Genomic DNA, 26,748 nt, shown 5'->3' with positions numbered 1-26,748 from the left:
AGTAATGGACCATAAGAAATTTAATCCAACATCTGCTAGATGATCCAAAAAATAATAGAAAATTGATTGAATTTGTAGAAAAATTAGGAGATAGTACAAAGAACATTAAAAAATCTGCTCATAAAAATAATGGCAAAAAACTTTCCAAGCAGAGAAAAAAGAATGTGACATCCAGATAAGTCATATAGAACTTCAATTAGCAATGATAAAAAAAAATCCACAACAAAGCATATAATACTCAAGGTTGCAGAAACTCAACACTGGAACATAGTAATAAAAACTTTTAAAGAAAAGAAAGAAATGATCTATACAGGAATATGCATCAAAATTTCCAAAAGATTTCTGGAAATAAACCCTTACGTCAAGGAGAACACAGAGTGAATTAGTTCAAATGCTAAAAGAAAACAACCTCTAACCCAGATTGATGTAGACCACAAAAGAAGTATTTTTCAGCCAGGTATTGTGGCATATGCCTACAATAGTGGCACTATTGGAGGCCAAGGCAGGTCAACTATTGTGAGTTTGAGGCCAATGTTGGCTACAAAGTGAGTTTAAGGCCAGGCTGAATTGCATAGTGAGATGCTGTTTCAACAAAACAAAACAAAGCAAACAACAATAACAACAATAATTCCTAAAAAAAACTATTTTTCAAAATTGAACAAATAAGATACTTCCATGACCAAAAACACCTGAAAAACTCATAACCCCCAAATCAGAACTTCAAGATGTTCTAAAGGATATTCTGGAAAGAGATAGCAAAATGTAGAAATTCCATGAACCCCAATAGGAAGAATCCAGCAATGAAGCCAAGCAGTAACTGGAAGGAAGAAAAACAGAACCAACAGTAAAATTGTGTGACAAGCACAATGTAAGTCAATTCTTAACAGTTATAGCCATCAATATAAATGGTCTCAATTCACCAGTCATTATTTACCAGTGAGTATGGATCAAGAAATAAGAATCAGAGGGAACAAGTCATTGTCTCCTGAGAATCAGCCATCCTGGAACTTGGAGGACTGACCAAGAAAGCAATGAGCCCTCTTGCCTGGCAAGTGGCACAAGCTGCAAGCGAGCCAGGGAGAGAACAATATCACCAAAATTAGCCATGCTGGAACTTGGGGGACAAATCAAGAAAACAACTAGCCAGCCTTCTAGGTAAGTGGTGCGAGCTGTGGACATGCCGAGGGGAGAGTAAGTCAGTGTCTCCCATGAGCCTACTAGTACATGGGCTGAGAATAAAATGTCCCATGTCCCCCTGCCCCATTAGCAACGGGATGGTTTCCATGTCAGCCACTAAAGTCGTTTAGCAACTAAAGCAACTAAAGGCTTGTATTATTTGGTTGATTATACTGACCTGAGGCCAGAGATCTGAGTATGTCTTGGGAGCATGACCTTATGCAATATAGCAAATATGGGGGATTTCCTTCTGTCACATCTTTGAAGGCAAATATTGTTTTCACTGCTTTGCTTTGTCCTGATTAAACGTGTTTCTTTATTCAATATTCTGTTTTGATTGGTTTTATAGTGTTCTGTTTTTGGTTTGATTTTGCTATATCTGATTGAATGGGCAACTCTTGTAAAGATAACAAGATATACTATGGTAGCTATTAGTGTTATCCCGGTATCCTGATCTGAAGTTCTGTACTAATTTCACTGCATTGTTTTGATAGGCTTTGTTCTGTCTTGTTTTGTTGAAATTTACTATCTTTAAAATAAAATAAAATAATAAAAATGAAATTAGATCTAGCAATATACTGCAAAGAAGAAACTCTTTTAACTCAAAAAGAAGTTCATAGAAAATCAAAGGGGAAACAATACTGTATGCCACAGAAACCTGGAAACAAGCAGAGCAGCCATTCTATTTGCTGACGAATTGGACTTCAAGATGAGGCTGAGCAACAGGGACAAAGACTATTATATAGTAATAGTACCCCCAAATATATGAAATAGATTTACATGGACATGGAAAACCAAATAAGTACTAATATAATTGTAAAACAACTTCAATACCCCACAACCACAAACAGACAAATCAACTAAATTTAAAAAGAAATATCAGAGCTGAAGCAAAGTGTCAAATAAATGGACTTACGAGAAGCCCACAGAGTGCTTAACTCACCAGATTAGAATACATAATTTTCTCAGATGTGTAAGGGACCTTCTCAACTGAGCTCAGAGAATATGCTTAAGTAAACACAAAACAATTGAAAATATCCAATGTGTATTATCAGATCATAGGGAAATTTCTAAATTAATGGCAAAAGAAATAACAAAAAGTACGTGAATAACTGGAAATTAAATAATTCCCTCAAGAACAGTCAGTGGAGTGCAGATGAAATTAAAGAAGTAATTAGACACCTTCTACAATTAAACAATAATGTCAACCAAACACACCAAAGCCTGTGGGATAAAAGGAAAGCAATCTTAGAAAGGATATTTATAGCAGTGAATTCCCTCATTGGAAAAACAGAGTAAGCTCAAATAAACAACCTAATATTTAATCTTGAGCTACTAATAAAAGAACAAGTTAAATCAAAAGCACTTATAAGCGAGGAAATTGTAAAAACCTGTGCAGAAAATAAGGTAATTTGAACTAATAAAATAATACAAAGAATCAATGAATGGAAAAGTTGTTTTTTTATAAAATTAAATAAGTGAATGCTTAGCAAACCTTATCAAATTGGAAAAAAAGATTTAAATCCTCGCAACCAAAATTAAAAGGATGAAATAACAAGACATCTTGCACAAATCCAGAATATCATCAATACCTCCTTCCAGAAACCGTATGCTAATAAGAGAAACAGAGAAGAAATGGACATATTTTTAGAGTTATATGTATTACCAAAACTGAATTGAGAAGATATAGAAATTCTAAATAACCATTGTTAGTCAATAAAATTGATGATGCTATTTAAAAACTACCAACAAAGAAAAATCTGAGTCCTTACGGATCATTGCTGAATTCTACAAGAAATTTAGAGAAGATACAATATCACTATTCTTAAAATATTTAATGAAATTGAAAGGGAAGAATTGTTCTCAAATGGTTTCTTGAAGCAAACATTTTCCTGATACCAAAATCCAGAGAAGAATCTCACTGAAAAAGAGAACTACAGGCCAATCTTCATAATGAATATAGAAACAAAAATCCTCAATAAAATACTGGCAAACAGAATGAAACAAATCATCATAATTATACATGAAGGGCCTGGGGATTTAGCTCAGTGGCATAAGCATCTGCCTTGCAAGCAGGCGGTCATGATTTTGATCTCCTGTACCGATAAAAAAAAAAATACATATATACATGAAGAACAAGTAGGATTCAGGCACTGTTCAACATGCAAATCAATAAACCTAATATACCATATCAACTGATCCAGGGATAAAAGATACTTAACCATATGAACAGATGCAGAAAAAGCATTTGTCAAGGGCAAAGTCCATTAATGATTAAAACAGTACAGAAAACAGTATACAAGATTTTTATCTCAATCTGATAAAAACTATTGTCTTGGTTACTTTTCTCTAATTACTGGGACAAAATACCCAACACCCATAATCAAAGAAGGAAAGATTTATTTAGTTCACTCTTTGTGGCGATTTCAATCCAAAATCAGCCAATTCCAGGCAGGGTGGCCTGGCACCGGGCAACACTTCAAAGCAGCAGCCAGCAAAAGCAGCCAGAGCAAAAGAGTAGAAAAAGCCTCTTCTCCACCCTTGCCTTGTTAGCAGCCTACCCCCACCAGCAGGGCAGGTGTAGCACTCACACCACCCTGTACCCCCTTCTTGCATAGGTTGAGGATATTTACAAAGTAAGGAAAACAAGATACTCTTCATTGAAGATCCTAAAAACATTTCTAGATTTAATAATCAAAATCAGTAGCATAGCTTGATATAAGGTTAACTCTCGATACTAAATAAATAGTATTCTTGTATACAAATAACAAATGCACAGAGAGACGAATTAAGGAAACCACTCCTTTCACGACAGCACAAAAAATGAAATAGAGATCAACCTACAAAATGAAATAAAACACTTTACTTTGAAAACTAGAGTCCTCTGAAAAGGAGAACTATGAAAAAGGTATCAGTTATTGTTGAGTAGGAAGAAGCAATATAGTGAAAACAATCACACTTCCAAAGTTGCTAAAGAGATTTAATGCAGTTCTGAACCAAATACTGATATCATACCTCAAATAATTAGAGACAGCAATTTTAAAATTCAGTCCATACTTAGAAGAGATCTAGAACAGCAAAAGCAATTCTGGACAACAAAGAAAAAACAGGGGACATTATAATCCCTGATTTGAAATATATTACAAAACTGCTATGATGAAAACATCATATTAATGGCAAAAAGGAAGACCTGAAGGTCAATGGAACAGATTAGAAGATTCAGAAACAACTGAACACACTCAACCATCTTACCTTTTACAAAGGGCCCAAGCAGCTTCATTGCAAGAAACATAGCTTCTTTAACAAATGGCCTGGGATAACTCACATACCACATGCTGAAGATTAAATCTAGACTCTTATCTCTCACCATCCAATAAACTAAACTCAAATGGTCGATGATCTAAATATTAAAACAGAGATGCCTAATCTACTAGAAAATAGAACAGATGTATCTGTCAAAGGTATAAGTGTAGGCAAAGACTTTAGGAATAAAGCACTAATTGCACAGGAAATATTACAAATAATGATGGTTCATCATTTAACAAAGATACCATTTGTATTGTAAAAGAAACCACCAAAAGAATGCAAAGACAACTCTCAGAGTGGGAAGAACATTTGTCAGCTGTTCCTCAAAGGATTAATACCCACAATATATACAGAACTCCATAATATTAGACTCCTCCAAGTTCAAAGACTGAATCCAAAAATGGGAATCTAATATAATAGACAATTCTCATATGAAGAAGTACAATTAGCAAATAAATGTATAAAAATATATACTACCACTCATTCAAAAAATACAAATTAATATAAAATTTAAATACAACTTACTCCAGAAAGAACGGCTAGTTTCAGCAAAGCAACCAATGATACATGCTACAAAGGACCAAGGAACTTCTACTGTTAGGAGTGTAAATTCCTTCAATAAGTATGGAAATCAATGTGGAGATTTTTCAAAAATCTAAAACTAAAATTCCATTAGATTCATTTAATCCCTTTCTTGATATCTTCCAAAAAGAATTATAAGTACCACAGAAGACTGTTATATTTAGACCCATGTTTATGGCAGCACAATTTGTAATAGCTAAATCTTGGAAACACTAAAATGCTTATAAATCGATAAATGGATAAAAAATATGGAACATTTTTATACAGTGGGGTAGTATTCTACCATTCTACCAAAAAAATGATAAATTTGAAACATTTCTAGGTAAATGGATGCGCCTTAAGATTGTACTCTTTAAGTTAAATAAATTGGACACACATGCTGAAATATCACATTGTTTCTCTGGTATGAGAAAACAAAAGGGTCAATAAAGACCATAATAATTAATAGGTAATGGGAAATAGGAAATGCACAAATAGGAATGAAATCAAGAGAGGGGAAGGGGTTAAGAAGAGGAAAGAAAAATAAAAAAGAGAATAGAAGAAAAATGGAGGGGCTGGGGATTTAGCTCAGTGGCGTAAGCACCTGCCTTGGAAGCAGACAGTCGTGAGTTTGATCCCTGATACCCATGAAAAGGAAAAAGACCAAAAAAAAAAAAAAAAAAAAAAAAAAAAAAAAAAAAACAAAAAACTGGAAATAAAGTTTTATAAATCATAGAAAGAGAGGTTGAAGGGAAAGGAGGGGATTAGGGAAAAAAGAATTACTCTGTGCAGGTACAAATTCCCTATGATAAATATGAACAATACATGTATCCAAAGTGTATCTATAAAATTAATTAAAATTACAGTTATTGGCCAAAAAATTGGAACTTGTGGTATATCTGCATGTACAAACAGTAGTCAGAACTTTTGTGTGAATAGGGTAGAAAAGTTCTGTAGCTGTACATCATTTACTCAGCAATATAAAATTTACAAGTGTTTCTTAAAGTCTTGTGTCATATAGATACTACTTCTGTGTCTACCAAAGTCCACATCACAGTAACTATATTTAAAAAATTAAGCTGTTCAGTTTACATGTAGAAACCTTCTCATCATGACAGTCATATCTAGATTTTGAATATCCAGAACTTTTTATCAGCAAGCATATTTATGAATGTTTTATCTACCCCCTGGATGTTATGTATTGGAGAATACTAATGAACCTGGCCTTTACCCTCACCCAGAGCATATGAGTAACATCCTGAGAAAAGCCAATGTATAAAAAGACTCTTCAAATGTTGTCATATACACTTTCACATTCCAAAGCGTTTAACCTCTCATCTTTCTCCAACCAGAAATTCAATTGAATTACATTTTAATAAGTATATATGAAGTGTTTGTCCTGTGTAAGAGAGTGTGCCATGTGCTAAAATCTTAAGAATGTCAGAGTCCAATTAGGAAAGTATACGGGAAGAGAATTATACTAAAAAGAGCAAGTACTAATTAAGCATCCTGAAGTTGCTAGTCAAATTCAGGGAAGTTGTGGAAACATAACACAAGATTTAGGGTATTGCCATCCAAGATGAGCAAGTGGTAAGACAATTGGCAGAAAGGTAGGACCAAACTTGGGACTTTGGGCAATACCAAGCTCTTTTGCTCATTTGGAGGATATATTGATGGTCAAGTGAGAGGTAAAAGCAAAATATATTCATTGTTTTTTCCTCTTATTTGTCACCCCTCCTATGTTGCCTTTCCTTTTGCAAATGATCTCTTTCCTCTTTCCAATTATCAGTCTTTTATTTAATCTTTAGCTCATTACTTTTGTTTTTCTTGTAAGAGAATTTGAACCACAAGGTATTATTAAAACACATAGTATAAAAGTAGGATATTGATATCAAACATGTAACCTTCGTTTAACCATCCTTGTCAAAACGTTGAGTTTTTATCATTTAGCCCTATTTAGTGACTAAAAGTCTGGTGAATGTCACTTATAAGATCTAATGCTCTGTGGGGACGATAACATGAATTTGGATATAGTAAAAAGAGAGATCTTTACATAAGTGGAAACTGAAATTTGTGAATACATTCAAGGGGAGTTTTTCTATATGTACACTCTAACTGATGGTAAAGGCTAGGTTCATTAGTATTTTCCTATACATAGCATTAGGTAGATATGAATACTATGACTTGTTAATAACTGTCTTTTCAACAGTCAAAAACACCTAAAACAAAGGCAAAAAAATCCACACAAACAAAACCTTGTGAAAGTTTTGGGGCTACAGCTCAGTGCACAGCACCTACCTGGCAAATGTTGGAGCCTGAGCCTTATTTCTCGTACAAAAAATAAAGGTGAGCTTACAATAAAATCAATAAATTAAATTATGAGAGATGAAAGCAAAGGATCAACATTATCTGGGACTTTTTTTTTTTTAGTATAAACACTGACCATTTTCCCTAGGTAAGTGTTAGAATTCTAAAGAAATTAAACTAAGAATGATTCCGGGGTGAAGCAAGCCCAGGAATCAGCAACTAAACCATGCAATGGTGTTATAGTTTGTGTACTTTCAAAAATATACTTTGAGGTAAGGAATGCCAGGAAAATGGGACACTTAATCATTCCAGCATTCATAAGGATGATAATCAGAAAGCCAAGGATGTGAAAGCAGCTGGCAAAGTGCTAAAATATCTTGGATAACTAGAACTATCTTGTGTGAGCACTCCATTTTCAATTTGACATTTTCTGACATGCTAGCACAATAATTTCAAATTTCATTACAAATGTCTAATATGGTTCTATCTTTTGCCTATTTTTTATTAAGATATGGCAAGTACAAGTTTGTTTTTTTTTAATTTAAAAATAACATTCCTGTAGGTCAAGAACTGATAACTTCTGGTGGAGGAATAATATTAGAACTGTGATAAACATAAATTCTTTCATAGGCTGGGGCTAGGGATAAGGCTGGCCTCAGTTCTGGCTATAGGTTTTAGACAACCCATGTTTTCTAGATGACATGAACAGTGCTGAAGGTGCCCAAGAATTCTATTTTTTTTTTTTCTGTACCATACTCTGTCTGAACAGGTAGCCATATGGGATTGCGTATGAATACACAAGTACAGCAAATGTTCCTAAATATTAGCTAAGCAGGCATGATACTCTGATATTGTGAACTCTTTCTCAGCTACAAAATGTTACTTTTCTAAGCAGTTTTCCATTAATTTTTCTGTTTTCCTTTATTTAAACATGTCATGAATATAGTTAGTGTTTGAGATAGTAAACATATTCCTAGTGTTTAATGTTTATTATTTTTCTAGAATTTGGTCATCTAAACTTTGTTACTTAGCACATTCATATTTTTATTATAATAATTAATTCATTAAATTTTATTCAAACTTATTCATAACTCCATTGTATCAGAATCAGAAGTCTAAGACACACAGTACGAATATTTTTTTTTAAAAATACTGCATTATGATCCCATAGAATAATTAACAAATTAATGGGAAGTTCTTTTTGAGCAAAATCAGATTCCATTACATGGGAGATACGAAAAACCAGATTATTCTGAAAGAGATTTTAATTGTTTTTCCTATCTTTATTTTGAAAAACATGTTCGATGTAAACCTTACTTACTTAACCCTACATTAAATATACTGACTTGCAAATATGCTGGCATTAAACATCATTTCCCAATCCATTTCCCACACAATTTTAATGTGCCACTTCCTGGCAAAACACAGTGATAAATTTAAGAAAACATTTTGGTAATGTATAGAATATTAAATTACTATGATATTGATAAACATATGTCAGTCTTTCTAAAGAAGTCATTCCTATTATGAATTTGCGTGCTATTTACTGTCTAATCAAGTATAACAAAAATTCATGAAGTATAAGCCATCTTAAACTGTGATGCCAAAAATTTCTTCAATTTTCTTAATCTCAGAATAATATCAAAACCTGGAGCGCAATCTACTGAGCACATTGTTGATGGTACTATGTTTTACTGTTCTCTGTATATGCATAGCTGAGATAAGAAAATAACATCTTTCTTTTCAAATAACCACCATCCATTCTATGCTTGCTAAATTATTCATGAATGAAATAGTCTTCTGCATTAATAATTTATAGCTACACCAAGAGACTATGTAAGATAAAATGTAACTGGCAAAGAAATCAAAGTGTTGTCAGCTTTTGTGATATCCATCCATCTAGGTTTTTTTCATTAATCATTGGGCCACTTTTGGTAGTCAACATGCTGAGAGAGAGAGACAGAGACAGAGAGAGACACAGAGACAGAGAGACAAGAGAGGCAGAGACACAGAGAGAGACAGAGAGAGAGAGACAGACAGTAGGAGGAAGGGGAGAGCGAGAGAGAGAGAGAGAGAGAGAGGGAGAGGAGGAAGGAGAGAGAGAGACACAGGTCCCCACTGACACATAAGATTCTTACACTGTAATAAAAAAGACATTTTCTGCTTACTGTATAATACAAAGAACAAGAGGTAAGTTTCAATTTTTGAGTTAGGAATTATTATTACTTTTAACAGAAAGGTATGGCTTATTTTTTCAGTTCGATATTTCATTTGAGTGAGGCAAAGTACAAACAATGAGAATAATACAGATAGATAGAAGAGGACAAGGGGATGGATCTCTTGAAATAGGGAAGGGTTTTAAGGGGAAAAGTACAAGGAGTGGGGCGGAAGGGAATGGGGAAGGAAGTAGAATAAACATGTGCCACGTGCAGGAGCCTAATCACCCAGTTAATTGAACATTATGCGCCATAACATGAGCTAAGGTTAGCGTCAATAAGATTGAAAAATGGGATGGGGTAATTCAAAGAGGAAGGAGGGAGGGTGTGGGGAGTGGAAGGAGATTAAAAAAAGAAAGAAAGAAACAAGCTTAGCACATACAGTTAACCCAGGCTCAAGATAACCACAAACTGCATGACCTGCAACCAAGTACTACCAGAATAAAACAGTAAAAAAGGAACTGTGATGCGGAGCACAGTGCCTAGCACGGAATGCATTTGCTTTGACATGTGAAATACTCTGGTAAAGTATTTCAAAGTATGCCCTACTCAGAAATTCTCTGGGGAGCTTTTAAAAATATTTTCTGTCTACAACACTTTCTTTTTAATTTCTTATCTTCTTATTTAAAAGTAAATTAAATATTGAATTCACTCTTTTTATATGAAATCAACTAAAACATTGGGCATTTCTTACACTCATTTCAAGATTGTTGACATACATTCACTTACTGAATGTTTGCATATATAATTTATGTGCTGTTTAGTTATTACAATTTAGTTATATATTTAACTTACTTGAAGACAGTAGTCTTTTCTCTGTATTCAGTTTTTGGTGTCATCCAGTATTTATTTGCATTTCTTTGACATTCCACATTGCATGTGTGTGTGGGGTGCACTCTTGATGCTTTGCTTTTTGGTGAGAATGTATTTACTTCAAGTCAGTATATAAACAAATATCAAGGTAGATCATTATAAAACATAGCTTTATGGCACATAATAAGAGACAATGAAGCATTCCGTACTCAGTGTTATACAAGCTTGTGGCTTGTTCTCCTTGATTGATACCTGTTTATTTATCATTCACTTTGCTCTTGCTATCACTAATAAATGATATGCTAAGCAAAACTCTTCAGGGTTCGGGGACTCGTTTAGAACACAGGATAGGTGGAGGCTACTCTGCCAGTCTCCTTAAGTTCATCACCTTAGTCACGGAACATTCATTGGCTCAACTTTTAAAAGCTTCGATGTTTGCCTTGTAGCTGTAGTACTCATATTTGTCAAGAAAGAAACTGAAATTTTATGTGTCATTCAACAGATGGTGACATATGTAATAGCAATGCACATTAAATTAAAAAAAAAAAAAATAATCGGTACCGGGGATCTAACTCACAACCATGGGCTTGCAAGGCAGGCACTTATGCCGCTGAGCTAAATCCCCACCCTCAATGCAAATTAAATTTCAGTGATCTATGTATAGTAAGCTCAATACCACAGAAAAAATTACCAGTCTGTTACTATATTTGTGTTGTTGTCTGTTACAAAAGTAGATGGTTGATATGGATTGTACATATTAACAGGGTAAGATTATTCTTCTAATTTATACCAATCTAATATTTTCTTTACAAGATATTATTGCAACAACCTATGTTTCAGAGACACGGTCATCTATTCCTTTTAATTTTCAAGTGATAAATTAACTTGTTCAAATGACTTGTTTATACATCTATAGAAAGACTACAGAATGGTATTTTAGCTTTGTTTTATTTTGCACTTAACTTTTCATATTTGATGAACAGAAGCAAGTATAGATTATATATACATAAATTACTGACTTAAAAAGCGTAGCTTACTCTTCAGGTTCTTCAGGCCAGAAATATATCTCGCTGGCCCAATGTCTGCCTGGCAAGCATGAGGCCCAGAGTTTCATTCTCAGTACCAAAACAATTGAAAAAACAGTAAAGAAAATAATCAGGTTCTTGTTCACCTGTTGTACAGTTATATTGTACTTTCTTTCTCTCTTTCTTTTCTTTTTCTCTTTCTTTGTTTCTTTGCTTCTATCTTTCTTTTTGTTGTTGTTGTTGAGACAGGGTTTCACTGTGAGTGCAAGCTGGCCTCACTTATGTAGTCCAGGCTGACCTCAAACATAGGGCGATCCTGCTGCCTCAGCCTCCTAAATGATGAACTTACAGGTGTGTGCTACCATGCTCAGCTCTACGTTCATAGTTGTCCTTTCTACTAATTTTGTCATGATTCTATAAATTAATAATACTATATTAGTAAATCTTTAAAATAATGGGAAATAAAATTTCATTATAATCATCCTTAACAATGAAAATTTTTTTGGTTTGATTCCCAAATATGTAAGACCTACTGCATAGATGAAGGCAAAATGAAATGCACTTGCAACTTTTTATTGGAAATGTTATATATGATCAGTGTTCTGTAGGCAAATCAATAGCTCTGTTATTATTGCATTTCTACTTATAACTACAATTTTAATCATAGGATCACTTTTTGGTTTCAGATGATATGTTACAATTACTCTAGAAGTATCACTTTCTCTCTGTTCTTTCTACTTTTGAACATGTATTTGTATCAAAATACCTATCTATTTAAAAGCTTATTATTCGGGCATATTTTTTCAGTGCTAACTACTGAGGTGAACTGCAAAAGCAATAGTAAACTAATAAAAAAGTTCATTAAAAATTTGCATTCGGTAATGGTGCTTAACAGACCAGGATCCTTACTGTCCAGATTTTTGCTATGAGGGAAAACAAACAACTAAATTAAAGCTTGTAACATCTGCTTTCTCAAGGGGGCTGTTTGAATGGACGTTGACAGATGTGGAAACTGCAAAGAATAAGCTGTAACAAATGAGAAAACTAATAGTGCTGTCTTCTAACAAAGTGCAGCCAACAATGACTTTATTGGAAAGCACTCCAGAGTGAGACGAGGATGACACGCACTTGTTCTGCTAAACAATTTCTCTGGAACAACTTTAATTATCAGGTGAAATGTGAAAAACATTGAAACAATATACCATGGAAGATTGTAATATAATGATAACATTTTCCTAAAAGGCCTCCGATTTGTTCAAAATCATCATGCATTCCATTGCCTGGTGGATAGCTGTGAGGAAAGTGGCAGGAAGGATTAGGCTTGTTACATCCTTGTGTACACACATGGTTGCTTTTTGATTTTTGTAGAATAACGTTCTCTAATCACACAAGGCAGTTTTATGTGAATGTTCTTAATACTATTTTAATATGTCAGATATAAAAGAAAATTTCCTAAATCATCCCTGAAATGAAAAGGTCAATTATACTGGAGCCTTAAAGGGAACTCTATGGTAGGTTCATGAGGCGGATATGAAAATTGTAATTTTAAATAGAGAAGTCCCTTTGAAATGAATAAAATGTTGAAATAAAAGTATAGCCCACATTCTCTGCGGAGATCTTAAACGCATCTACAAAAATTTTGGTATTCTTCATGAAGGTTGGAGTCAGTGAATCCCTCCTTTGAACTTAAAGAGGCCTTTGTGAATTCTTCATAGATTAAAATGAAGTCAAACCGATGTACCATGATTTCCCAGACTGGGTTGGGAAAGCATGTAGGTTCTGTTGATTCCTTTAGGATCCCAATTCTGGGAACCTTCATTTGCCAAAAGAGAGTTGATCTGTATTTTATGATTGGTCGAATTGCTTTCTCAAGGGAATAGGTCATTTTATTTAATGCATGTCAGATAACCACATTGTGAACACACTGGGAAGATGAATGTGGGGCAGAGGAGAAAAGGAGAAAAGATAAATTAAAATCCAAGTTTCAGTGAAACAGAAAGTTATCATTGTGAGCTTCTTGGGTACCATTTGCAAAAGCTATGACACCCTTTAGCAAAATTAAAAACGTCAAGGCAGTAAATAATTTTTCTGAAAAAGAAATTATTTAAATAGATTTGCATAGAGTCCTAATTATTTATGATGCAGTTGCACAAGTGATTTCCTTTTTCAGGTATGAAAACTAATCCTTTAATCATTTGGATCTCTATGATTTATTCATTTGAACCATGTTGGAGAAGCAAAGGAAAAAAATTAAAGGGACAAAAACTATTAATTTAGCATCTTACAAAATTATTCTGAATGTACACAATACTTTATAACCCCAAATATTTCAAGTAATTAAAAATCAAATCATATTTATATTGACCACAATAAAATTAAACAATAAATCAATGAAAAATGGATACCTGTAGAATTCTCAAATGTTTAGAAATTAAATATTATACTTCTAAAGAACATGTGAAGTCACAAGCAAATTAGTATTCTCAACAAATCCAAATTTGTTGTATTTTAGAAAAAATTGGAGAACGATAAATGGCTATTCCAAGGTAAGAAGAATGAAAGCATTTTAAATATCTACTTGACACAGACAAGATAAAAATTTACAATTAACAATGAATTTAAATACTGATTCTTGGAGTACAGAAAGCAAGTTGACAATTTAAGGAGAGCACAGGGAGAGAAGACACAAACAACCCACACAAAGGAGAAACACAATACTGCCAGTTCTGTAGAAAGCACAAGAATAAAAAAATAAATATTAAAGCCACTGTTTCAAACATTTAGTAAAAATTTAAATAAAATGCCCACATCTTGATAAAAGACAAGTTATCAAGCTTACTAAACCAACCCTGCTAAGTCATGTACTCCCATATTAACTTTCACTAATTCTAAATGCTGAATGCTTTTTATTCTGTGAATAGTTTTCCAGATACTTAAAGAAAGGCTATTATTTAAAATATTCTTTGAAACTTACATGTTTGGCACCAGAATCAGATATTACACATTCTTAGATAAGAATACTACAAACCAGTATTTTTTGAAGTAGGTATTGATTGCTATTAATTTTCCTCTGACTATTCCTCCGCTGTCTCACATGCTTTGGTCACCGTTATATTTTTCTTTTCTTTTCTCTGATGATGAATTGGCTATTCAGAAGCACATTATTTAAGTTAATTGAGGTATTCGTGTAGCTTCTGAAGTTCCTCCTATCACTGCTTTTCGGTTTCACTCCACTGAGGTGAAAAAGATATTTGTACAATATTGATTTTTTTTGAATTTATTAAGACTGGCTTTGTGACTAATATGTGCTCTATCATCAAGAATTGTTTAGTACACTAGAAAAAAATTGTATTTTTAAGAATTGTATGTATTTGGTAGGTCTATCTTCTCCAAAATGTAATTCAATGCCAGATTTTTCTCGTTAATTTTTTTGTCAGGTAAATCTGACCTTTACTAAAAATGGTCAATTATTAAATCCCCTAGTAATATTATAATTTTCATATTTCTCTGTGTGTGTATTAACACACAATTCATATATTCACTTGCTCCATAATTGGGCATATGAATATTTGCAGGAGGTATATCACCCTCTTATTAAATAATGACTTTCTTTGATATCACAAGAGTTTTTGACTTGAAATCTCTTTTGTTCCATGAAAGTATATACATTTCCTCTTTCTTCTGGCTAATATTTTCATAAAAATGTTTTCTACCATTCTTTTACTTACAATCTGTGTGGATCTTACACACTAAAATGAGTGTCAACTGCATACATTAAAGCAATACATAATTGGATTTTTAAAAACATTGTCAGCTATTCTATAATCTGCTGATTGGAGAATTTAATCAAATAACATTCAAAATAGTGTTAATTGAAAAGAATCTAGCATGGCCATTTTATTATTTATTTTCTGATTTGTTTCTTCTTTTCTTATTTATCTTTGTTGTGATTTTCTTTAGAGCTGAGTTTTAATTTTGTTTTCATTATTTCTATATGTTCTATAATATTGCTTTGTGGGGTACTGTAAAGATTTATACATAGTATCTTATAGTTTATAATAGACTATTATACTTTAATAATTATGGAATTTTATCACCTATCAAAAGCACAGAGTTTTACTCCTTTCCCTTTAATTTTGCCATGGTTCTCCTTTACTATGTTCTGAAGCAGTTTTTGTTCACTTGTCCTACATTTTTATCTACTTATATAAATCCAGTGAAAACTTAGCAAGCTATTTCAGTTTTGGGAGCACCATGCTGAATTTAGTCAGTGCCATAGGTCTACATACATCAGACCTTTCTGGTTGTAGCTTTGATGTGCCTATTCATTATGGTAATCACACTTATCTAGCCTTTGCTGGTTGATTACTGCCACGTGTCCCTTACCATGAGATGATCTATTTCAACCTGAAATATTTAAATGTCCCAGTTGAGTAACTACAACACCCGCCATGAAGTTTGCCACACACAAATACTAGTACTCCTTTTAAATACCTGTTTCTGAAGGTATTCATGAAGGGTACATTTTTGGGGTCTTCACAGTGTGGACGAATAAATTTTACCTGGCAAATTCATTCCACTATTTTAATTTCCCCAAGCTATTCAATACTTCCAAGGAATGTCAAGCATTTCCTGCTCATTTACAGTGGGCCATCCTTTGACTCATGTTTTAGCTAAACTAAACAAGCATCTTTATTCAACTCTACAAGCTGTGATATTAAATCCATATTCTCTATATTATCAACCCATATCAAGAAACAGTCATCATCACCCACTCATAAAGTCTATTTCAATACCAGTTTCCTAGACTTCTGCTTGTATGAATTAAAATTCTCCAAATATTCTTCAGGAGTGTTGCATACCTCTTTGGAGGTCATGCTGTGTCTTTGAGGATTCTATTGTTTGAGACTTCTCATAGACCTAGTTGTAAAAGCTATTCATGAAAGTGTCTCTTCAGGAGCCTCAGTCTTTTCTTTCTTGCTAACTGAATCAGGGAACTCATTACCATTTCTGTAAGTATCACAGGAAGCACCTAAGGGCTGGGGTATTTGAATGCTTCTGCCATAGAGGGTGGGAAAGTATCTTCCTCTGGGAAGTTAATCTCATGGGAATTTACAAGGCTGATGTCCCTAGCTTCATGAAATTCTTTTCCAATATCTCTTTCCCAATTACTTGAATACTATTCTTTACTGATTGTTACCCTTACTTTTGCTGAAGTTACCGTCTGAAGCTAAGCTTTAATCTTACATAATTAAGATATTTGCATCATGAGGGCCTCTGTTTGGTTTTTGACAACTTCAGACTTACAGCTAAAAGATAGAACATTCTCCTTAAACACACTTGGAAGGTTTTAGATTCTGTATGCATGTCTGGAACTGGGGCTCTTACTATTTGAGTTTCTTATTTTCTTTTGTTACATTAACTTCTAACTTAGAATCTATCAGGGTTTTTTCTCAATTTTTAATTTTTGTTAGTGCAAGTTTTCAAAACATATTGGTTATCTTCCTAGTGAGGTGTTGGCGCATGTACATACCATTATCTTAATTATTTTTTTTCTTCCTCTCTGTTCTCTTTTTATGTCATACCCTCCCTCTATCTTTTGTATCCCTCTTTTTTTTTTCACAAAAGAGCTACTGGCCTATTACCTACTATTTATCTTTTACTTTATTCATTACTTATATTTTGGATTTCTCATCTGAGAAAAGCCAGGCAATATTTAAGCTTGAATGCTTGATTTATGTCAGCTAATATTCTGATCAGTTTTTGTGTTGGAAGCTCATGTTTTTCTTTCAATAATTTGTTCATGTATGCTAAGGCCAACCAGCCAGCAGTATTATATTTCTTATGCTTCCAAAAATGTTCAGAATTATTGCATGTGTAGGTACTAAATTTGGTATATCTCATAAATTGCAAATTAGGATATTCAAATGGATCCATGTGAGTATTACTTTAAACAGAACATGCCACAAGTTACCAGTACTCTTTACATTACCAGAAGGAGACACCATGAAAACTTTAGGTTTTATCAAATTCACAAATCCTAAGAACTAATAAACAGAAATGGAAATTCTTCTGGATTATTCTGTTTTTCTAGAAATGCCTTGTTACCAAAACATGTATTATTTAGGGCTCCCTAGAAGAGAAGTAGCTATACAAATATATCTGCAAAATTGTAAATGTGGATTTATTAGACAGACTTCACAGAATTAGAGGTGAAAAATCCACAACAATTGCTCATCCCAAAAACATGGGAGCCACAGGACAAGCAGGAAAAAGTTTGCAGCACAGTCCCAGAAAGGACTTTGGCAAGCTTCCTGCGGTTCCCAAAGTGAGTCTGTGTTTGAAGGATATGAAATTGGAGATTGATGTACAAAGGCAATGGAAAAATTGGAAATCTTCCAAAATGCACACACTTTATTCTTTTTAAATTTTTATTCTGTATAGACTATACAGTTGTTGGTTAGTGTCACCAACATCTTGAGTGGATCTTCCTGACCCCAGTGCCATGGCCTACATCTCAATCATTTACATAAACACAGTGCTATACTTTAGTAATTGGCTAGGTATTGCTTACTCAAGTCAAAGTGCTATACCACAAAAGTTGGAACTTTACTAAAACTAGTATTTAAATGTTTAACAACATTTAATGTAGCTAACGTAACCACATTGTAGTTAGTAATTCTTATGTGCTTTGGGGTGAATATGTACAATTTTAAAAGTCTTAAAAGCATAATCCACATTAATATAGCAATGATAACAAAATGAGTAAATCTAAGTGGTATATTTATAGCTCTTTGGAGTATGGTTCTTTGAAATGTACTTGTTCTAATTTTTTTTTCCTAATAAAGTTCTAGAAAAAAATCTATGAAATGTATATCTTTTAATTGATAAATGTTTCTCCAGGAATTTTTAGATATCATAAGAAAGCTGCTAATCAGATTTTGATATATAAATCTTTTATCATTACATGCTTTAAATTTTTTAGAAAAATTGTGCCATTTTTTCTTTTTATTTTATTAGGCACTATTCAAAACACATCTCATTCTCAGAATTTAACTTACTCAATAAATTTGTTCTATCAATAGTCTGCATTTACTGTTTTTAGGAGCCACTTTTAAAACAAGGTTCTAATATTCTCTGCATAGACTTATGAATATTTTTTATTTCTTATTCAAAAACCTATAAAATATCAATCATTAGCTCCAATTTAGTTGCCAGAAAACTTGGACATAAAAGTGCTCATTGAATTTTTCAAATATTTTAAATTATATTTGGAATTTAGCTCATGGTGTAAGTTATAAATATTAGAATAAGATTATATAATTAAATGTGAATATTAACCTTCTCTTAGTTTCTTTCTTTGGTAATGGGAATCGAACTCAGGACCTTGCATTGCCAGGCAGGCTCTTGTGCTGCTGAGCTACATTCCCATCCTTTATGAATATTAATCTTCCAAAAGTAAAAACCACTTTTTGCTTCACAAAATAGTAAAAAAGTAATATCCAATATCAGAAGATATGATGGTGGAATGAGAAATCCAGGAAACAGAAGTTAATGGTAATTTTGGAGCTGAAGGTGTAACAATTACATTTGAATGTAAGAATACACTAGTAAACATATGTCTCTTAGAATGAAAGAATAATGCACATGACAAAATATTGAGATGACAATCTTTTTATTTTAAAGAGAATTAGACAGAATAAAACCAGTGGAATCAAACAACTGTAAGAGATACAGGACTTCAAAATATTATGAAATCAACAATAGTTACCATAATGCCCTTTGATGTCTTCAAAACAACTGCAGATAACTTCAGACATAGTAAAAATCAAACAGAACAGAATAGAATAGAAACAATAAAGACAAGACAATGAATGCAATAAAGAATTTTAAAAAAAACCTATAGTAAATCAAAAATTGCTACCATATGTCTTGCTACCCTTGAAATAGTTTCTCCTGCCATTGGATTTAACATATTAAACAAAACAAAAGAGAATAAAACCCAACCCAACAAAGCAATGGAAATGATATAGGACTTCCAAAACAAGACCATAGGAAATCAACAATGGCTGCACCCCTCAGAAGGAGGTCCTCCATAGATGCTGCATTGTGTAACTCTGAATCCATGATCAGACCATGATCAGACCCTATATCTGCAATGTTAGTGAAATACCAAAGCACCACAGGCATCCAGTTATACTTCACCTCAATAATTATCATCACAGCCTATGTTTCTCTGGATCAGCTGTTCACTTTTTGTTTACCAGCCCATGTGCCAAAGGGGTTGGGGTGTGGTCATTTTCAAACCAGCAGTGGCTCACTTATGGTTACTGGTTCTCAGTCTGGGCTTGTTTGCTGATGTGACTGTTGTTCTCACTTGAGATGATAATCTTTAATAGAGTTGCTCAAATGACCTTGAAAGTAGTTGAAGTTTAAATTGCAAATCTTCATTGGTTGATTAAAACAAACTGTAATTTGTAATAAGTATGTAAGAAATTTTCAATATTTATAAATAAAATGTGTCGAAAACACAATCACTATTATTATACTAAATACATAGCAGCAATACTCAGTACCACCTCACCATATCTCTGTCTGATGTAGTCTATTATATACAAGACCCAAACATTGAAATATTTGGAATCTTAGTGTCCTTATACTTCCATTTATAATTTGATTTCTATAGTTTAGTTTTCTCAATAATAAAATAGGAATGATTTTATCAAATTAATAGAGCCTATATCTTTAGTATAAAAACTTGTACCAATTCCTTTAACACACTGCATGCCATTGTCATCACCTACTCAGGGCTCAGATTAAATTACATTTTTTTTTTTTTTTACTTCACAATTTTGTTTGCATTCAAACTCATGCTTTCTCTCTCTCATTAGCCATGCTCCTTAAAATATGTAACTGTAGATGATTGTGTGGCTTTAACACTCACCGTAAGTTCTCTCCCAATGATGTATAGAAGGTACTCAAAATATTACTGAAATGTAATATTTCATACATAGCAATAATAGATATTATACAAGATTTTAAGCTTGATTTTCTTTCTTAAATATTGTATTAATATCACATATTATTCTATAAATTGATGTTTTGATGTTCTTCTAGAACTCCCAAAATATTAAAATATATTGCACTAACCTGTATTACTACATCTATGTCTTGTATTTGGTTCGCATGGAGACTGTCATGTTGTTAACTTTTATAATATACTTATTATACTAAGTGCTATTAAGTAAATCTTATACTTTCTATACTAAGTGCTATTAGGTAACTGATAAGGTTCTCAAAATGAGCCATGATTTAAGACAGTGGAAAAAAAATGTTATATACCTCATATCTCATACAAGACATATATCTCACATTCTTAGATTTATAAAACATTACATTTCTTAAAAGATACTATTTAATGAAGAAAAAAGGTATGAATCATGGATTACCTTTAACTACAACATCAATTATAGATTTTAGGAGTAATTCTTAGCCTAAATACCTATGTTCCCATTTTCTGAAAAATATAGTTATTTTATTTCCATTTCATTTGACTGGCAAAAAAGTTTTGACTTTGAAATACTAGTCAATTCTATACAATTGGTTCAATATATAATTAAAATTGTATAAAAACCCACAGTAAATAAGTAGCATGAATTGCCCATGTTTTGTTTTGGTCTCTATATAACATAGTTTTGATATCATTCTTGTTTCAGAGATTGATATTTGTGTAAGGTTAGTCCATGTGCTTCCCAGCTCGGTAAACAAACAAGAAGAGGCCAAAAACTCCAGTGAGCCAGTGTTATCCATGCATCCTGGGAAAAGGATCCAGAAGAAGCTAATCCTTCCTGTGATCAACCCGCATTTTTGGGCCAGGCAACCTCTTTCTGTGGGCCGAATGGCATATAGACTGGAAGACAAGAAGTTTTGAGATTCTTTTCCATTTGGGGAAACACAGGCTGAGTCAAACTACTAAAGTGAAGAAGCAACTTGATGCCTGTATGTTTTGGTTGACTTTGCAGACCTGGAGCTAGTGGGACTTTTGAGTGTTAGGTTAAGGAATACTGATTGAATCTATAGGCTAAAATAGAGTAGATCAAAAGCCTCTGGATTTCATATGAAATTTTGATTTTGACCCAATGACATTGATGTGAGACTTTTGACCTACTGATAAGAAATGTGTATTGTTTCATTTCACTAACTTTATGGTATTAGGTCACAGAAACAATACAAATTTAAGATTGGGAGATAGAAACATAGTCACATTATCTGTGGAAAAGGGACTAAACATTCTCTGAAAGATATCCTCTGTAGTAAATGGTACTGGAAAAACTGGCTAGCTACATGCTGAAGACTGAAATCAGACCTATGTATATCACCATGCACTAAGCTAGTCAAAATGGGTCAAGATATAAATATTAAAATATAAGCACAATGTACTGGAAGATAAGAGAGATAGGAATCTTGAAGACACAGGTGCAGGAAGAATTCATGAATAAAACCTGGACTGCACAGGAAATACTTCAAAGAATCAACAACTCTCTCTCTCTCTCTCACACACACACACACACACACACACACACACACACACACACCACCACCACCACCACCACCACCATCACCACCACCACCAGCATAGTGAAAAGACAAGCTGCAGAGTCGGAAAAAAATTTAGCCAACTGACTCTCAGACCAAGAAGTTGTATCTTGAACAAATAAGAATTGAAAAAATCAGACTCCTCAATTTCAAAAACCCAAACCAAAAATGGTCATCGGAGATGAATACACAGTTTTCAGATGAAGAAAAAAATGCAAATAAATACATGGAAAAGTATTCAACATCATTAGTCATTCCAGAGATGTAAATTAAAATGACACTGACAACCCCCCCCCAACCCACATCCCGAAAGAATGCCTCTCATCTAGAAACTAACCAATAACTTATGCTGGAGGGCCTGTAGCGAAAATGGGACACTTCTCAGCTATTATTAAGAGTGTATACTGGTATATCCACTGTGTAAATCAGCCCAGAAACTCCTCAAAAACTAGGATAAGAGCTTCTATTTCACCCATTTATTCCCCTTCTGAGTTTCTTCCTAGGAAAAGATGATATATGTGCTCCTATGTTTATAGCAGCAAAATTTATAATAGTTAACTATTGGAGGCAACCCAAATGTCCATCAAACTGAGGAATGGACAAAAAGGTGTGATCTTTTTATACAATGTTGTACTACTTATTCATAGAGAAAAACTTGAGACTTTTATAGTTAAATGGATTCAACTTGAGATCACATTCATAAGTTAAATAAATCAGTCATGTGTAAACATTGTATTGTTTTGCCTGTGTGAGAGACTCAAAGAGTAAATAAGTTCTAAAATATGTACTATTATGAAATAGGAACAAACTGTTCATAAGGAAATAAGGAACTAGGATTGTTGGGAGGAGAACAGACAACAGGGAAAAGAGAAATAACACAAGTCAGTTATGCCATTAGTGGCTCTTAGTTCATTAAAAAGGAAGGTTTGTCCTAATATTGATTGGAGAAATTTTTATACCCATATCTTTTACATTGAGCATCTCTTTTAAAGATAACAATGTGTATTAACTGTTGTTACTCCCCTATTATTTTGTTATGAATTCTGTTTTAACTTATTTCATAAAATAAAATATTAAATAAATAAAGATTGGCAGACAAGGGTTTTCTGTGAGGGAACAAATACATTATATATCAGATTATTAGCAAGATTCTTAGTTACTTTCTCTTTTCTGAAACTCAATAACTTAAGCCCAAAATTTACAAAAAGTATGCTTGGCTCACAATTTTTAAAGGTTTCAGATCATGGTCAATTGGCTCCAAAGCAGGGCTTCAAAGCAAGGACAAGCAGATCATGAAACAGAGAGAGATCAAGATAAGAAGGAGTGTGATACAAGCTTCCAGGGCACACCCATACTGACTCACCTTCTTTGACCAAGCTAATCTCCCAACATCACATTTACCCCTCACCTCACCAGTGGACTAACACATTTTGATAAGTATCACACTCAACTGATCCAGGGATCTCCCAAAAGCCCCACCACTAAGCATGTCCTGCTTTGGTGGAGGAAGAGATCTAGATAGCATGATGGTAAAGTAACTATGTACTGTAGTGAATATTTTATGCATTTCATTAAAATTCACAGAGTACTAAGGAGATGATAATTGAGAAGACTAGTGTGGTAGATTGACAACTGCTGATCAACTTGTAACACCCAGCTGGAGCTGGATGTGGAAGACTCCCCTGAGCATTTTTATCCACTGCATAAAAAAAGAACTGGAGGGGAAGATGGTGGCTGCTCATTCTCCTGAAGATCTTTGTCATGCTGGTTTTCCTGATATGAACTCAGCTATTCTCATCATCAAAGGAGCTCAGGTCCTCAATGTCACTGAGAATAGTTGTGGTTCTCTTTGGAGAAGCTCTCGTTCTTACCTTGAATGTGGCTTCCTGATTCCTGTGCAGATCCCTTAGCCTGATGGCACAGATCCTTTATCTTGCCTGTGCAGGCTTTATAATTTCCACCACAGACCTTTGGGGGTTCCCAATGCAAATCCTTGATACAGACCTGCAAAGCCATTTTGACAGGCTCTTGGCCTCCAGTTGTATTTGTAGAGGACATTGTCATGGACTCTAGGTCTTCAGCTGAACTCATGCAGAGCATTGCTGTGGGATCCAGACCCTCAGCTGGATTCTTTGGCCTCCAGTGTGTGGACAGCTTTCCTGAACTCTTTTGTATTTGACCTTATAGGACTCTACAAGATTATGTGCCCTATATTACATCTTTACCCTTGCAAACTTGACTACAACAGCAATACTGTGTAGAACAGGTTTAGATGAACAGGAGAAATGCCCTCCATTTAAAATTACTTCAATATTTAAAATAAAATTTGGTTCTAAATTCATAGTTATTGTTAGAATTTAGGTAATATTGCTATTGGTCTCTGAAGCTGGCATAAATTGTATATGTTTAAAAAATTTGTTATTTAATTGATTTCCTCAGGAATTCTATTCACTGAAGTGTAAAGTTAAATAAAGACAGCTATCTCACTGACTTTTATTGCTTATTTCTTCATTCAATCAAAATATATTCTTATGTGCACCTGTCATTCATAAAATATTTCTTAAGTCAGCAAAAATGAGACAGACTGTATCTTTGCCATCATGTTTGATACATATCTGGTTAAAATCAAACACAGAACACATAACTCAAATACAAATGTAGACTCAAATAAGGACAGATACAGTAAACTTAATCATAGGGAATTATAAGAAGAAGCAGAAAGCATCAATCCATTTTTGAATTTAAACCTGAATAGACATCAAAAGTTTCTTCACTAAAATGCTTATTTGGTCTTAGGCTTTAATAAAATGATATTACTATGACGCAAAGTCACAATTATTGCTCTCACTTATGTTACCATCATAAAACTGTGGGCTTTTTGAAAAATCCTCTTCTCATTTTCTTTGTTCCAGAATTTTTACAAAGTCACTTCTTTTTAGAATTATGAGGCATCTTACAAAGGAAGAGAACTATTTTGGTCTGTCCTTCACCTTGCATAAAACTGGTTGGATTAAGAAACTATAAGTTATTTCTTTAGAAAATTGATTTAACGTACACATAATAAATTTTACTGATACAAATAAGTATCAAACTGCTTTGAAAGCTATATAGTACTGCTTACACTGTCCTAGTTAGCTATTCAAATGATATTAGAATTATTATTACAAATGATTATATAAGAAAACGGTCAGAACTTCTCACATATCAGTGGATGGTAAAAGTTGAGGCTCAAATTACTTACTCTGCAAGTGTTCCACAAGATGGAAAAGCATGTCTAAAACTTTTTAAAATAAATTTTATTGGTATACTTTTCATAAATGTAACAATCACATTTATCCCAAGAAATTTGTGGCTGTATATCTTAATTTTTCCATTTTTTCCCATACCCCACTTCCTTAACCCCTTTTCATCTCCTTATTTACAAAACTTTTGTTTCCATTTTTCCTTCTATTCTTTCTTTTTTTCCTTTCCTTCCTTTCCTTTTCCCCACACCTGCTCTTCTTCCTCTTTGAACACCATCATCCTTCTTTTCTATAGAAAGAAGAACTTTTCCAGTTCTTCATAGAAGGGAAACAGTGCCATATTGCTGACACACAGATATTTTAATATGTCAATAAAACAAAGCAAGCTGTTGATCTTCTCAAACACTGAGCTCTCTCATTCTGTTTTTGAAGATGATGCAAAGTCAGCTTCAGATGGTAGCCAAGATTGCTTGGTGGTGTTCAATCTATTACTTTATTTTGAATGTGTTGTTTTGCACATTGAAAATCTAAAATCTTAATACCATATTTATCCTCATTCCTAGTCATATTACATATAAAATGGTGAAGAAGAAAATAACAAGGAAATCATTATGAATTCCTCTTTGTAAATAAAGACAAAATACATTTTGATTCATAACAATTCTGAAATTCTGGGAAGTGCCTTTTCCACTCTGACAAAAAGATTTTTACCATCTTCTGTGCGTCCCTTCAGGTGATTTTTCATCCTTATTCTCTTGCAGAGCCTGGAAGTCTGAGTTGATTGATTAGCTCCTTCTTCCTTCAGCTTCTGTTTCAGTTAAGAGCAATAGGAAATACTAGTGTATACTGTTCCCATTTCTTCTCTACTGAGCTTCAGTCGCTTGGCCTCATCCCTGTAGGTAGAATCAGAGTCCCTTTCAGAAAAGAATCCCATATTTTCTCCCTGTACATGTTTATACACTTTCTTCTTCCTCTTTTCTTTTCAGTCATATCAATAAAGGCAAACTACTGGTATGATTTTCGAGTGGTTTTGGCATTTATTGTTTAATTGTTGCCTTATAAGTATATTTTCTAAATTGTTTTATTATCAAAATCAATTAAATCTTCCAACATATGTATCCTGGAAGAACCTTATACTACCAAGAAAACAACTTTCAAAATGAGAGTTTGGTATTGGATTGAATGTACACTTATTGAAAAACAGAGAAATCAGTGATAAAGGAACTTAGGCACAAGGAAAAGGAAAACAAATGGTCAAAGTCAATGTTCAAGAAAACTGGGTCACAGACTGAACAAAAGGAGCATAATGTTAATAAAAAGGAAATTGAGAATGATACTGATTTTTGGATTTGAGGAACTCACCGCTTTATTACTCCATTCCATTCCCTGACAGTGGTACTCTGAAAGGAGGGGGGAAACGAAAATGAACAATTTTTTATTTATCTGAGATGTGCTTGTGAATCTAGTTTAGTACTGAAATAGAAATTGTGCTCTTCGCTGTTGAAT

The sequence above is a fragment of the Cavia porcellus genome, unplaced genomic scaffold (assembly GCF_034190915.1).
Source record: "Cavia porcellus strain 051 isolate PalLab524CR breed Dunkin Hartley unplaced genomic scaffold, mCavPor4.1 scaffold_30, whole genome shotgun sequence".
NCBI classification, from domain to species: Eukaryota; Metazoa; Chordata; class Mammalia; order Rodentia; family Caviidae; genus Cavia; species Cavia porcellus.
This window is presented reverse-complemented; position numbering follows the sequence as displayed.